The 15,528-nt window shown below is 45.7% G+C and overlaps 1 protein-coding gene across 4 annotated transcripts in view; it reads right to left on the bottom strand.

Annotated features, from left to right (window-relative positions):
- Nucleotides 1–15,528, bottom strand: part of PPARD (peroxisome proliferator activated receptor delta) — an 81,347-nt gene that overhangs the window by 30,941 nt on the left and 34,878 nt on the right. The window contains exon 1 of one of the 4 annotated variants that reach the window (XM_058733675.1): nt 5,778–5,962. The exons of the other annotated variants lie outside the window; for them this stretch is intronic. The gene's annotated coding sequence lies outside the window, so the exon portion shown is untranslated. Of the gene's footprint in view, nt 1–5,777; nt 5,963–15,528 lie in introns of those variants that run through there. 4 annotated transcript variants of the gene reach the window in all.

Below are 15,528 nucleotides of genomic sequence, written 5' to 3'. Positions count from 1 at the left end.
CTTAAACTGGCTACTGGCTTTCAATACCTTCAATATGCTTATGACTCCCATATTTACTTCTCCAGTCCAGCTTCTCTGACATCTTCACATAGATCCCCAATTGTTTCCGAAATGAGCCTCTGACATTCCCCAAGGTCCCATCTCACTAAATGGCACCTCCCACCTTCTAGCTGGTCAGGCCAAAATGTTGGAAGTCAGCAAATCCTGTGGGCTGTGCCTTTAATAAATACCCAGAATCTAATCACTTCTTACCACCTCCACTGCAATGATCCTGATCCAAGCCAACATCACCTTTTGCCTGGATTATTCCAACAGCCTCCCGCCTGGCTTTTCTGGTTCTGGCTTCACCTCTACTCTCCACACAGCAGTCAGAGTGATCCTTTTAAGTCAGATTCTGTCTCTCTTGTGATCCAATCTCTCCAGGAGCTTCCTGCCCATCTTTACAGTGGCCTGGGAAGCCTCCTGGAATGGGTGCCCTGCCTGCTACTCCCTTCCTGGTATACCACGCACAGGTACACGGCCTTCTCGCTGCTCTTGAACACAGCAGGCACAGCTTGCTGCAGTGCCTTTGCTGCCGTTCCCTCTGGCTGAAAATGTACTTCCTCAGGGCTTTGCTCCAAGGTGACAGTCAACCTGATGTTGGGGACAGTCATCGAAAACGAAAAGATATGACCAGCAACTGACCCGTGAGCTGGACCCAGGTGATCAAAAGCTCCTCACCCCCTTCCCAGTCCTTGCAATGTAGGTTCTGCTTGCCTCTTCCGTTCCCAGAGGCTGTTCCGAGGATACAGCCTGGAGGTAGTGATGTGGTATCGAAAACACCTGCATGGTCTATAGGACTGAATCCAATTAAGGCCTCTTTGTAAGCTGTTAAGATTTGGTGGGCATGTGTGAGGATCCATTTGCCTTGCTGCCACCCAAGATGAGCTTCATACGTAAGTTTCCTATGCCTATTAAAACTGCCACCTAACCAACCTGGAGTGGCCTGCCTCTTTGGTCTCTCCCTGTCCTCTGTTCAAAGTGACACCTGACAACTCAATTTAAAACCATCCCAGCCCACCCTCAGGTACTTCCATTTCCCTTCCTGCTTCAATTTTTTCCGTAGCTCTTACCACTATCTGGAATAGTGTGTTGTGTTCTCATATATGTATGTATGTACATATATATGTACATACATACGAGTATTTTTAAAAACTCATTTGTTTATTGGCGGTCTCTCCCCAAAAATATATAAACCCCACAAGGCAGAGATTTTCACCTATTAGAGTCACACATATCTTCAAGTCGTAGAGCAGGGACTGGCAGACAGTAATTGCTCAATAACTATGTGCTGAATGAATAATCTTTTTAAAAAAATTTTTTAATGTTTATTTTTGAGAGAGAGAGAGACTGAGTGCAAGCAGGAAAGGGGCAGAGTGTAAGGGAGACACAGAATCTGAAGCAGGCCCCAAGCTCTGAGCTGTCAGCACAGAGCCCAACACGGGGCTCAAACTCACAAGCTATGAGATTGCAACCTCAGCTGAAGTCGGACACTTAACCGACTGAGCCACCCAGGCATCCCCTGAATGAATAACTTTTTATAACTGCACAGAAGATTTCCATTCATGGCCCACCCTGAAACAGCTCCATAGAGATCACTGTCCTTGGATTCAGTTTTCCAGGGGTACCTAAGCCTGCTCTCTAGACCACTCCAGGCAAAAGAAGTGCTAATCAGGATTATAATGAATTGGCAGAAATGGGAGTGTAGAGGAAGACATGGAGTCTAGAAACAGCTGGATGAGGGGGCCTAACTGTATTCCAGGCCAGCTCTTTTGCTAATCTGCCAGGTGACTGTGGCAGAAAGTGGTTCATTTTTCTTGGCTTAATTCTCTCCTTGGGGAGGGACTGTTGGGTGCTTCTATCCCCCACCTCTCTTTTTAACTCTAAAATACTCTCACTGAGCATACCCCAAGAGCAACAGTCAATGGAAAGAGGCCTAGGTCACTTACAGGCCTCAGTTCCCCTCAGGGGAGGGGTGGGGACGTGGTGACAAATCCTCAAGTGCCTTTAAAGTGTTTACACTCCAGTCAAGGAAGAAGATAAGACCAGTACATACAATCACCTTGAGTAAAGCTGTACACAAATGGGGCAGAGTGGGGAGAGTGACTTCTGCTGGAGGCCTCAGGGAAGGTTCAAGGCCAAGGAGAGCTGGGTTGTCCAGAAATGATCTTAAAAGAAAATAAAATCAAGGAGTGGGCAGATTACTTTTTAAATACAGACTAAGAAGCAGGGTGTTCTAGGTAGGGGAAATGCAGGGGTTTGGACCCAGGAAGGGGTGGATGGACAGAGACACAAGTAGACTGAGTGGCAGGGACCAGAAAAGGCTGGGGAAGCAGGTCATAGCCAAATGCACAGAGAACCTCGTACAACTCTCACACGGAGCCTACCCAACTTCTGCTTCAATCAAACGGTACAAAGCATTTCTAGATGCCAGGCATTATTGTAAGTGCCTTACATGTAGTGACTCACTGGGGCTTCACAAGTGAGAATTATGAAGCAGGTACTATTGCCATTCCCACTTACAGATGAGAAAACAGAGCCAGGGGTGCTTGGGTGGCTCAGTCGGTTAAGCATCCGACTTCGGCTCAGGTCATGATCTCATGGTTGGTAGGTTCGAGCCCTGCATCAGGCTTTGTGCTGACAGCTCAGAGCCTGGAGCCTGCTTTGGATTCTGTGTCTCCTTCTCTCTCTGCCCTCCCACCCCCCATCTGGCAAAAATAAATAAAATGTTACAGATGAGAAAACGGAGCAGGAAAGAGTGAAATAATTTTCGTGCCCAAATGAGACAGGCTGCAGAGGCGTCAAGCCAATCTGCCTTCAGGGTGGGAGCTCTCAACCTCTCCACTGTACTGCTTCTTGCTTCCACTCCTGAGCCCCTCTAATGCTAAAGGGTCTCCTGTATCCTCACAAGCAGACCCTCCCTCCAACTAACTTCCATTCCTGGTCCTGTCCTGCCTGATCTCTGGTCACCAAGTCCCAAACTGCACCTTCTTCCTCCCTCAAGCCATCTTGTCCAGGTGAAACCTCTCAGTTACTGCAGGAACTGTCATTTGACCCTTTCCCGACCTCCCCTCCTCCTTTGTTTTTCATGCCCTCATAATAATGCCCCTTCTAAAGCCCCCAATAGTCAAGATAAGGCTAAAGCATTGGAGTGGCAATACTTTAAATCTATCTTTTCTCCTAAGTCAATAAGAGCCCAAGTGTCATGAGATGCTTTCCTCTAGGTGCTATTTATTAACCTCTGGATAGAGCAATTCAACAAATTATAGTGACTGCCTGTGTCCTGCTGAAATCCAGACTCCGGGCATGACTCTTCTCTATCTGGAGGTGAGAAGATAGAAGATACAGTGGGGAAGGCATTAATGCTGGGCTATATGACAAGCATACTCCCAGTTCTGTCTTTAACATGCTGTGTACCTCTGGGCAACCTTCTAACCTCTCTGCAGTTCAGTTTTCCCATCTGTGAGATGGGATTAGTATCCACATGCCTTCCTAATGGTGGACGCATGGCTTGAATGAGTTATTAAATGTGAAAGACCTTTGCATTATACAATTTATATGCTGAAATATTAATAATGGTTATCTCTTAGGAGTAATTTATTTCTTCTCTTATTGCTTATCTGATATTTATTTATTTTTTTAAATATTTTTTAATGTTTATTTATTATTAAGAGACAGAGCGTGAACAGGGGAGGGGCAGAGAGACAGGGAGACACGGAAGCAGAAGCAGGCTCCAGGCTCTGAGCTGTCAGCACAGAGCCAACGCGGGGCTTGAACTCACAAACCGCAAGATCATGACCTGAGCCGAAGCCGGACGCTTAACCGACTGAGCCACCCAGGCGTCCCGTTTATCTGATATTTAAAAATCTTCTGTAATGAACATGTACTGTTTAGTAAGCAAAAAAAAAAAAAAAGGTTTTAAAAGCATGATACAAACATAAGGCATCGTTATTTTAGAGAAGATGAAGAAGGAAAAGCTGAAGAAGTCAGTCTCAAGATGCAACACTGTGGCACATCCCTGCCATGGAACTCTCTGCAGGTCGTCAAGAGCAGCAGGTGGCACACACGTGGCGCCATGGCAGAACAGCCCTGACACACCGCTGGAAGGAAACCGCGAGGAGCCACATTGCACATCTGCCTCACACCAATTTTAAGACAAGACAGAGCAGACACGCATTAGCCCAGTAACACAACAATTGCCAAGGGAAAAACAGTCAGGAACGGGAGGGGGGAATGAGGAGTGTGATGGTAGGCAGTTTTTACAGGTGTGTAGTTGTAATTGTCTTTAAAACAGGCACCAATGTCTTTTGTAATGAAGCTGAGAAGGGCAAGGAGTCTCCTTCAAAGACTTCTTGCTCGGGGCGCCTGGGTGGCTCAGGTTGAGCATCCAACTCTTGATTTGAGCTCAGGTCATGATCCCAGGCTTGTGAGATCAAGCCTGGTGTCAGGCTCTGCACAGAGCATGGAGCCTGCTTAGGATTCTTCCTCTCCCTCTCTCTCTCTCTCTCTCTCTGCCTCTCTCTGCCCCTCTCCCCCACTTGTGTGCACTCTCTCAAAACAAACAAACAGACAAACAAACAAAAACAAAAAAACAAACAAAAAACTTCTTGCTTTCTCCCTAACCAAAGCTCTGGACCTCACTTGCGGGAAACCAGCTTGGGAACTAAGGGTGAATATGGACACTGGAGGAAGCAAAGCTTGCTTGGTGCCGGATCTCAAAACACATTTTCAGAATTTGCTTTCTGTTCTCCCTTTCCAAGTGCACACCTATGTGGTTGCTCTCTAAGATCCCAGATAAGAGCCTACTTAACAAATATTTGAGAAGCATGAAGTCTCTCAAAGAGGAAAGGGAGAGCCAGAGGTGAGGGAATGAAAGAATAAATCAAACAAAAGTATTCAAATGTCAGGAACACCAGAACATACTTTTTAAACATCAAAGCACCTTGGAGAGTCAGAAAACTGCCCTCACCTTCCAATTCTCATATCATTTTGACAGCAGCTTCTGGGTTTCATGCCTGCATGACAGAGCCTTCAAGGGCTCTTGGTGGGAAAGCTGGTCACAAATCTGTCATCTCACTTCTCAGGACTCAGAGCCAGGACGAGGGGTGTGCAGGACGAGATGGTGAAATACCTGGCTTGGAGTGAATTATGGATGACACTTGGGGAATTCATTCAGAGAGCAGAAGGCCTCACATGTCAGGTCACATCAGGCTCCCGGTATGGATTTCAGCCCCATCCAGCCGGAGGAAGAAGGGGCTCCCTCAAAAGAATCAAGTAAAGCACTGCCACTGTTCCCCGAGTGTTACAACCAGTGATGGTGGGGAGTCTGGTCTATAAACACTGCTTTCCCTATGTGGTTCTCTCCAGGGGTCCCCCTGCTGCTGCCTACCCGGCCGCCAGAGCCCTGGGGGTCTCTCCAAGATGCAGGGCCCGGGGAGGCCATCATTCAGGGTAGAAGAGCTCCCCAGAATTCCCCTCTGGGCCCACAAGGCATAGCTTGCTCCTGGTCATGCCACTTTGGCCCTGCCCTGAATCTGGCCACTTCCCAGGAGGCCTGTGAGGATGAACAATGCCAGGAGAAGCAGCAGGAACTTAGGAAGGCTGACTCTCCTGGACTCTCAGCTCCACAGCAATAGGACAACATGGCCTTGACAAACCATATCCTGATTGAGCCAGAGCCACTGGTTCCCTCAAAACAACTGCTCTGGGGAAGGGCATGAGGAACAGACATTACTCACCAAGTGCTCAGGTGCTACTTGCTTTGGAGAGAGCTGCTAACTGGGAAGACAGACGTCAGTTTGTGGGCTGGTGGGCTGCCAGCACGGAGGGCCGGCAGAGCAGTCCTGAAGCACTCCAGAGTCACTGCCACAGCCTTCCTTTCTGGCTGCCTCCTTGAGAACCTCCACCCAAATCCTAGGGCGTCCAGAGGACGCAGGCAGTGACTCCCCACCCACAGCGACCTGCTTGGCAAGGTTCTGCACACCTTTCCCCCATTAATCCTTCCTGCCTCCCTCCCTCCCCCCAGGAACCCAGGCAGGCTGAGGCAGTACTTTCTCCATCCATCTAAACTGCCCTTGGGATTCATGGGCCAATTTGGGGACTCTGGGCACTGACCCCAACATGAGCCAAGGCCAGGTACGTAAAGCCTTCCCTGTCTGGGAGGTGGGGGCTGAAATGGGGCCAGTAGCTCACCTTTGTCACATCTACATGGAACCATTTATTCCAAAGGTGGCAAAGAGAGCCTAACAGCCTGCGTACCAGCTCACCTGAGGTGCCTGGGCCTTTTTAGGCCATGTGTGCACGAGAGAAAACTGGGCAAGAGAGCCACCTCTCTCTTCCCTCTTGCCTCAGATCCTACAAGGGCTGGTGTTTTGCTTGATTCTGAGCACTAGTTCCTAGTGCTTGGTGCCACCATAATAATGACTGGCCACCTCAGGGCAAGGGCAGGGCTTTGACCCAAACAGAACAGCTGGTGAATCCTAGCTGAGTGGCCTTGGGCAAATTGCTTCACCTCTCTGAGTATCTATTTCCTTTTATGTACAACTGCTCAGCCCAGGGAGATGATGTAACTTGTCTATAGTTTGGGGGAGAGATGACTGTAGAGCTTGGTCTCAAATCCCAGTCTCCTGGCTTCCAGGGCTTTTTTTTTTTTTTTTTTTTTTTTTGACTACACCAAAATGTTTCTCAATAGCAGGTACAACTGACAGAGAAACAAATCAGTGAAAAGTTCCTTCCAAAATTCTCTGCTTTACACAAAAGCAGCCTTCATAGACACCAATTTAACCAGGTGATTGAAGTCAGTATCACCTTTACTGGGGCCAACTGGGACCATCATGCTTCCTGTTGTGAAGCAACAGCAAGCACTCACTGCTTATGCGGGTTTTCACCAAAAAGTGGTAACTTGCTTCTAATCACAAGGAAATAACCCAACAAGTATGGAATGTGGACAATTGATGACACAATGTCAAGCAAATGTAGCAAACTATTTGCAACTGGTAAATTTTAGCGAAGGAAATACACATGTTCATTGCACTAGTCTTTCCACTTTCCTGCAGCTTTGACCTTTTATTAAATAAAAAACAGAGAAGAAAAAGGCTTTTCGGCCTTCAGCTCACCCCATGGCTCTCAACAAAGTCTCAGTTGTATCATGTTCAATTCTCTGTCCAGTGTCCAGAATATAAAAACCCAAGCTTCCCTGTCATTCAAGGCATCCCTTGGCGCAACAGGGATCTCAGAGTTTTCTAAGCTCATCTTCCACAAAAACTCTACAACCTGAACCACCGTCATCAGCCACAACTGTTCACACACTGCTTTCGTACAGCCATTAGTTGGAAACTCATTCGCTGAGCCGGCAACTTTTCACGGAGTATTCTCCACAGGTCATGCACCCACCCTGGCCCCCGAGACACCGTAATGGACGAGACTCAGTGGACCTTACTCGCCAGAGAACCCTACTATAATTGCCTTTTATCAAGTCCTGCCTTGTGAGAACTCTTGACTATACTCCCATATGAGATTTCCTTCTCAACACCTCTTGGGAAATATATCTGTTTTATTGAATCCCCAAACCTGAGAAACATCAATTGGAGAAACTGGGAAAAATGGGAAAAAGTATGATAATCCTCTGGTGAGAATTAAAGCTGAATAATCAATCTAGAGATGTTACTGGTTCGAAGGAATCCACCAACTTCAAGTCAAAGCAAGAGCAAGGAGCTAACAGGCACAGCTGAAGGTTAAGGCTGACATCTGGGAACCATGACAAGAGTGCAAAGGAGAGAAGCAGTCATAATCTAATCAAGCCTTGCTTGTAGTCACTGCCATGCTGTTAAGTGTCTGTTTATGGCCCTGTTTGCCATGAATGGGGAGTCATTCATGCAAATATGTATTAATATATTTATATACATAGTATGCACAAATTGGCAATTTTGACACATGATTTTGTGTGGTACTCTTAATTTTGTTAGGAGATACGCATGTACGGTTATCCAAATACTACCCGATAACGTTCACTGGCATTTTCCAGTGTTTGACTATTTGACATGGAAGAAATACAAACAAAAGATGTGAATATTGTGGAATTCGAGGACACAAAACCAGAAGCGGATCTAAAATCTGAATTCATAAAGTATTATTAATTAGTAAGGGGAATAACTAAATCAAAATTGGGGCATGCAAAGTATTTTCATCACTAAAAAAGGAAATGAGCCTGTATGAAGGAACATGTGCTTCAACGTCCAACTTGAAGATACTTGTGGATACATGCTTAACGATTCAACCAACATCCATGCGAGATGAAAGAAATTTTTCTATGCCAGCAATATTTGTCCAGAAACAAAGATCAAGACTATAAGAAAGAGCAATTAGTGCTTTGTGTATTTTAAAATTTCATTTTAGACCCACACAGATATGACCGATTGATTTGTGAGAGAAGTGAATGGGAATTCAATAGAACTCAACAAACGGGGATGAAACAATTGAAACAACTCAAATGCAAAAAAAGAACCTTGACCTATGCTTTACACCTTTTACGGATTTAGAAATGAATCCTAAATCTAAGTTTAAAATAAAAAACTACGAACTTGTAGAAGAAAACACAGGAGAAAATCTTCGTGACTTTGGGTAGGGCAAGAAGTTCTTAGATGTGACATCAAAAGCACAACTCATTGGCTAAAATTAACAACTCAGGAGACAACAGATTCTGGCGATGATGTGGAGAAATGGGAACCCTCTTGCACTGTTGTTAGAATGCAAACTGGTCCAGCCGCTCTGGAAAACTGTGTGGAGGTTCCTCAAAAAATTAAAAATAGAATTACCCTATGACCCAGCAATAGCACTACTAGGAATTTACCCAAAGGATACAGGAGTGCTGACTCATAGGGGCACAGGTACCCCAATGTTTATAGCAGCACTTTCAACATAGCGAAATTATGGAAAGAGACTAAATGTCCATCAACTGATGAATGGATAAAGAAGATGTGGTTTATATATACGATGGAATACTGCTTGGCAATGAGAAAGCATGAAATCCTGTCATTTGCAACAACGTGGATGGAACTGGAGGGTATTATGCTAAGTGAAATAAGTCAGGCAGAAAAGAGACAGATATCATATGTTTTCACTCATATGTGGAACTTGAGAAACAACAGATAACCATGCGGGAAGGGAAGGGGAAAAAATAGTTTCAAACAGAGAGGGAGGGAAACTCATAAGAGACTCCTCAATACAAAGAACAAACTGCAGGTTGATGTGGGGGGAGGGGAAATTGGGTGATGGGCATTGAGGAAGGCACTTGTTGGGATGGGCATTGGGTGTTGTTGTATGTAAGTGATGAATCACAGGAATCTACCCCCAAAACCAAGAGCACACTGTATACACTGTATGTTAATTAACTTGACAATAAATAAATTATATTTTAAAAAAAAGCACAACTCATTAAAAATTGATAAATCGGACTTCATCAAAATTAAGGACTGTGCTCTTTGAAAGATACCATAGACAGAATGAAAAGTCAGGCCACTAAGAGAAAATATTTGCAAATCTTGTATCTCACAACAGACTTGTAGCCTAAATATATATTTAAAAAAAAAAAAAAACCCTCCCCAGACTCAGCAATAATTATTGAAAACAAATATCTCGGGGTGCCTAGCTGTCCCAGACAGTGGAATGTGTTACTCTTGATCTCTGGGTTGAGTTTGAGCCCCACGTTGGGTTGTACGGGTTACTTAAAAATAAAATCTTTTTTGTTGGTGAGGATGTGGAGAAAGAGGATCTCTTTTGCACTGCTGGTGGGAATGCAAACTGGTGCAGCCACTCTGGAAAACAGTATGCAGGTTCCTCAACTCTAACTCACAAACCATGAAATCATGTCCTGAGCTGAAGTCGGACACTTAAACAACTGAGCCACCCAGATGCCCCTGTTTATCCATTCTTTAGTTGAGGGACATTTACGATGCTTTCAGTTTCTGACAATTTTGAATGAGCATTCATGTGCTGGTTTGAACTTAGATTTTCGTTTTACTTAGGTAAATACCTAGGAGTGAATTGCTGAATCTATGGTAAGAATGTGTTTAACTGCCAATCTCTGTTCCAAAGTGGCTGTGCTAGTTTGAATTCCTACCAACAATGTATGAGATTCCAGCTTCTCTGCGTGGTACTGTCACTTTTTGTTTCATTTTGGCCATTCTAATAGGTATGTTGTGGTATCTCACTGTGTTTTAATTTGCTTTTCCCTAATGACTAAGGATGTTGAGCATCTTTTTTTGGTGCTGACTTTAATCTGTTTATCTTCTTTGGTGAAGTATCTGTTCAATTTTTTGCCCATGTCTTCTTTTTTTTTTCTTTTGTCAAACCTAGAGGTTTTATTTATTTTTATTTTTAATGTATTTATTGTTTATTTATTATTGTTTAATTTACATCCAAGTTAGTATATGGTGCAACAGTGATTTCAGGAGTAGATTCCTTAATGCCCCTTACCCATTTAGACCTTCCCTCCTCCCACAACACCTCTAGCAACCCTCTGTTCTCTATATTTATGAGTCTTTTTATGTTTTCTCCCTTCCCTGTTTTTATATTATTTTTGCTTCCTTTCCCTTATGTTCATCTGTTTTGTATCTTAAATTCCTCATGTGAGTGAAATCATGTATTTGTCTTTCTCTGACTGACTTATTTCACTTAGCATAATACCCTCCAGTTCCATCCACATAGTTGCAAAGGGCAAGATTTCATTTGTTTTGATTGCTGAGTAATACTCCATTGTGTGTGTGTGTGTGTGTGTGTGTGTGTGTGTGTACACATGAATATTATTCAGCCATAAAAAAGAATGAAATCTTGCCATTTGCAATAACATGGATGGGGTTAGAGAGTATAATGCTAAGTGAAATAAGTCATTCAGAGAAAGACAAATACCATACAATCTCACTCATATGTGATATTTAAGAAACAAAACAAACGAATAAAAGAGAAAAAGAGAAGAGAGAGACAAACCAAGAAACAGACTCTTAACTATAGGGAACAAACTAATGGTTACCGGAGAGGAGGTGGTGGGGGGGGGGGGGGGGGAATGTGGAGGATGGGTGAAACAGGTGAAGGGGATTAAAGAGTACACTTATCTTGATGAGCACTGAATAATGTACAGAGCTGTTGAATCACTGTATTGTTCATCTAAAACTAATATAACACTGTATGTTAACTATACTGGAATTAAAGTGAAACATTTAATAAAATTAAAAAAATTTTTTAATGTTTATTTTTGAGAGAGAGAGGAGAGAGAGAGAGAGAGATTGTGAGCAGGGGTAGGGTATAGAGAGAGGGAGACACAGAATCTGAAACAGGCTCCAGGCTCCAAGCTGTCAGCACAGAGCCTGACACGGGGCTCGAACTCACAAACCATGAGATCATGACCTGAGCCAAAGTCAGACACTTAACCAACTGAGCCACCCAGGCACCCCAAACACTTAATAAAATTTAAAAAAAAAATCATAAAACTCATAAATGAAGTGTTATGAAAGATACAGAATAACATGATTTGGGGAATCCCCGGGAAATTCAATTCCTTGTTCCTAAATCCTGAAGAGTAACTGTCAGGAGTTAGGAAGCACCAGAGACTTGACACGTTTCCAGGCAGCCTTTGCTATGACCCCATGGTAACCTTCCACCTGCCTCTAGCCAGAGCCCTTCAATTAAAAAATCATTTATGGGACTGATTTGGGAACTACGCGCACCAGCACTGACCCAGACTCCTATAGGGGGAGATGCCAAAAGAGTAAGACAAAGACTCCCCTTGAAGACAGTGAGCACACAAAGAACTATGTGGTGGAGGCCACACAGGAGGGAGACATATGGGAGGAAGAAATACTTCCAACTCGGGAGAAACAGGGATGGTTTTGGAGTAGTTGTTATGGCCCTTCTTTCAACAGGGCCAGAAGGTTGGGAAAGGCACTCTGAGGGAAGGCCAAGGTGAGCCAGGTAAGGCAGATGAAAACGCAGAGCACATCTGGGAACAGTGAGCTTCCCCTTGGCTGGGGAGTCCACCATCTTTGATGGACAGATAAAGGGCCCCAATATGGCCAGCCTTGAGGCAAGGGGGAAGGTATAATCAAAGAGGTGCTTTGGTCTGAATGCCTTTAAGAGCAGAGAGAGGCTGAAAGACTCACTAGAGGGCTTCTGAAACAATGCAGTGAGAGAGGGGGAGGGTCTGAAATCTCATCTCTCATCCCTCCCAAATGCTATACTCTCTTCACCTAGAACGTTCCAGGACACCAGGCTATCTCTGCCTCTGGCTCTCAGCACAGGCTGTTCCTTCTACCTGGGACACCTCACTCCCTTCTTAACCTAATACCTGCTCATCCTTCAAATCTCAGTGTATAGAAAGAACACTTTCTCAGATAAGCCTCCTGCAACGCGCTCGTAACGGCCCTGTATTTCCTCAAGCACAGCCCTTCCTACATTTTCTAACTGTTGTATTTTACTCATTTATTTATTCTGGGGATATGCTATTTATTTATTTGCTTGTTTCCTTGCTCTATAACAGGAGTGCTCACGGTTCGATGGTGCGGTCTGTGTTAATCTTAAGTATGTAGCCCCATGAAGTCTTATGTTTATATATCACCACAAAATCACTACCCAGCTCAAGATCCCAAACGTTTCCAGCACCCCTGAATGTTCTTCATGCCCCTTCCCAGTCAGTGCCCTCAGTAAGAGGTAACTGCTAGTCTGACCTCTACCAACATCAACTAGTTTTGCGTGGCATGCATCCAGCATCTCTCGGTTGGAGTCTGAGAGCCCATGGAGTTGTTCCTGCTGTTCTCTGGACCTCAAAAGTGCTGGGCACAGAGCAGGCATGTGAACATGTGCTCAATGAATGATGAGACCAGGAAGCAAGAGTGCCTAGGGACCCCAAATCTCGGCCGTGTTTGCATCTCCATGCCTCTGCCTGTGCTGCTATCCTGCTTGAAATGCCCTCCATTGTAAAAAAAAAAAAAAAAAAATGTAAATTTACTAAGTAATCTCTACACTCAACATGGGGCTTGAACCCACTGACCCCAAGATCAAGAGTCGCACGCTCCTCTAAGCCAGCCAGGCACCTCAGCCCTCCCTTTTGTATCAAAATCCTTCCTACCTCCCTCTTTTTTAAAAGTTTGGCTCAAGACCCATCCCCTTTGGGGAAGGTCACCCCCACGGCACCCACTGCCCACCACATTCATCCCGCAGAGGCTGCTTCGCCTGTCCCTTCTGGGTAGATGTGCGTGTACCTCTGGATTCTACTCCCCAAACAGGTGGAGTCGCTCAAAGGAGAAACACTGTTTTATTCTTCTTTAAGGAGAACCAACCTCTCTCACCTCCTCACTGTTCACAGAGTATCCTGAGCTGCAGAAAACGTCTCCTGGCCTGTCTTCCTCGTAGGACGACGAGGATCACACCAGAAAGCAGCTGCGAGGATGTTTTATAAGACACAGTTCACTTGACAGATCTAAGGCATTTTAAAGTCTAGTTATGTGAGTGCTGGAAAATTATTGGCTAAACTATACATGCATCATATGTACAACAAAAAAAGATTTAAAAAAAAAGAATGCAGTGGATCTGTGTATGTTGATGTGGAAAGATTTCAAAGACACACTTAAGGGAAGAACTAGGTGTCCACAAACAATTTGGTGTGCTCCCCACTGTCACAGGGAAACAGGAGGGGGAAGAGGAAACATACATATACACTTGAATATGTGCACGGAAAATTGTGGAAGAATGCACCGGACACTGATCACCCTGCACCCTTTGGGAGAGAAGCTGCAGTCCTACAGCCAGTCAGTCACTTTTTGTCACAGAATTGTCTCATCTGTCCATGGATTATTTTTGTATTAATAGACATTTTAACATAAAAATAAGGTAAAATGACTACAGTTCATCCTGAGGGTAAAACTGAGGGCAGCCTGTTGACACCTGAACTCAGGCTCCAGAAGTCAAGGGCAAACAGCTGGAGGCAGAATTTCAGTACAGGTCAGAGAGCTGACCACAGCCTGTGAGCTCACCCAGAGTCCCCCTGAGGCCTCATAAGGAGCAACAACCTGACACAATTCCACTTTTGCTTAGCAGCCAAAGGCTGGGAGATGAGAGCCTAGGGCCACAGGGGGAGCAGTGAGTCTGGGGCCACAGTGGGGAAAAAAAAAAGCTGCCCACCCTGCTACGTGGTTCAAACTGATCTGGCCCGGGGCAGGGTGGGGGATGAGGAGGCTGGCTCCCCCACCTCCAGACAAATACGCAAACCCAAGGTTGGGAGAAGCAACCCAAGGGAGAAGGCAGAAGGACAAGGGCCCCCAGGGGGCTGCTGGTCTTCCCAGCTCTGAGAGCCATACAATAGAAGCAGGGCTTCCTGAAGGTGGAGGGAGAAACATTGCAGCAACCTCTCTGCAAGGGCCTATCTCTGTTTCTCCCATCTACAGGGCTGCCCATTCTTAAGCCTCACCCTTGACCTTGAGGAGTTACAGGACTCTCCGGGTCAATCAACAAACTCCAGCTGCCAGGTTAGCAGTGAGGCAGAGTCCCTTATCACCTTCCTGGTTTATGTTTGGGTGAGCTCTTGGTTGAGATCTTAACCTTGAAGCTATCCCCTCACCTCCTTAATGAGCTCCCAAGATCCAAAAAGTCCACATACCAAATGAACAAACCCAAGCTCTTGGCTGTGTTGCACGAGGTCCTTCTTTTTTTTTTTTTTTTTTTTATTTATTTTTGGGACAGAGAATGAACGGGGGAGGGGCAGAGAGAGAGGGAGACACAGAATTGGAAACAGGCTCCAGGCTCCGAGCCATCAGCCCAGAGCCCGATGCGGGGCTCGAACTCACAGACCGTGAGATCGTGACCTGGCTGAAGTCGGACGCTTAACCGACTGCGCCACCCAGGCGCCCCACACGAGGTCCTTCTTGATCCAGGCTCTGCCTCTCTTTCGAGCCTTCCTAGGGATTGCACGTGCGCGCGCGTGCACACACACACACACACACACACACACACACACACACACACTGCTGCTTGCCCTTCCCTTCACCAACCTTTGAAATGATGACCCTCTGTCACACACACTCCTCCCTGGTCTTGTGCCTGGCTGGCTTCTCTGCTCACCACACAAAATATCACCGCCGTTTTCACACACTGTGACCACATCCTACATGTCTGTTCAGGCCTCTCACCTACTGACTGCCTAAACACCACACGAGGCCTTGCAGGGCCTCATCACGTGTCTAAAAACACAGTGATCTTTGCCCCAAGCCTGAGGCGGCCCCGTCCCTCGTGCCCAGCAGACTACCTGGCAGGCGTCAAGTGCTGTTTCCTCTCCTGCAACCTCCACCTGCAGCTCCTCAGATGCTCCTGGTACCAGTCAGCGGGACGCCGTTGTGCCACACAGGCTAAAACATCATCATCAGGTCTTCCCTCGTTCCTGACTTTCCAACCACCCATCGCCCCCTTTCCGTGATTGTGCTGTGGCTCAGGCCCTGCACACCCCCA

Source organism: Neofelis nebulosa, chromosome 6, assembly GCF_028018385.1.
Source record: "Neofelis nebulosa isolate mNeoNeb1 chromosome 6, mNeoNeb1.pri, whole genome shotgun sequence".
In the NCBI taxonomy this organism is placed as follows: Eukaryota; Metazoa; Chordata; class Mammalia; order Carnivora; family Felidae; genus Neofelis; species Neofelis nebulosa.
The sequence above is the reverse complement of the archived record's forward strand: the minus strand, read 5'-3'. Positions and strand labels throughout refer to the sequence as shown.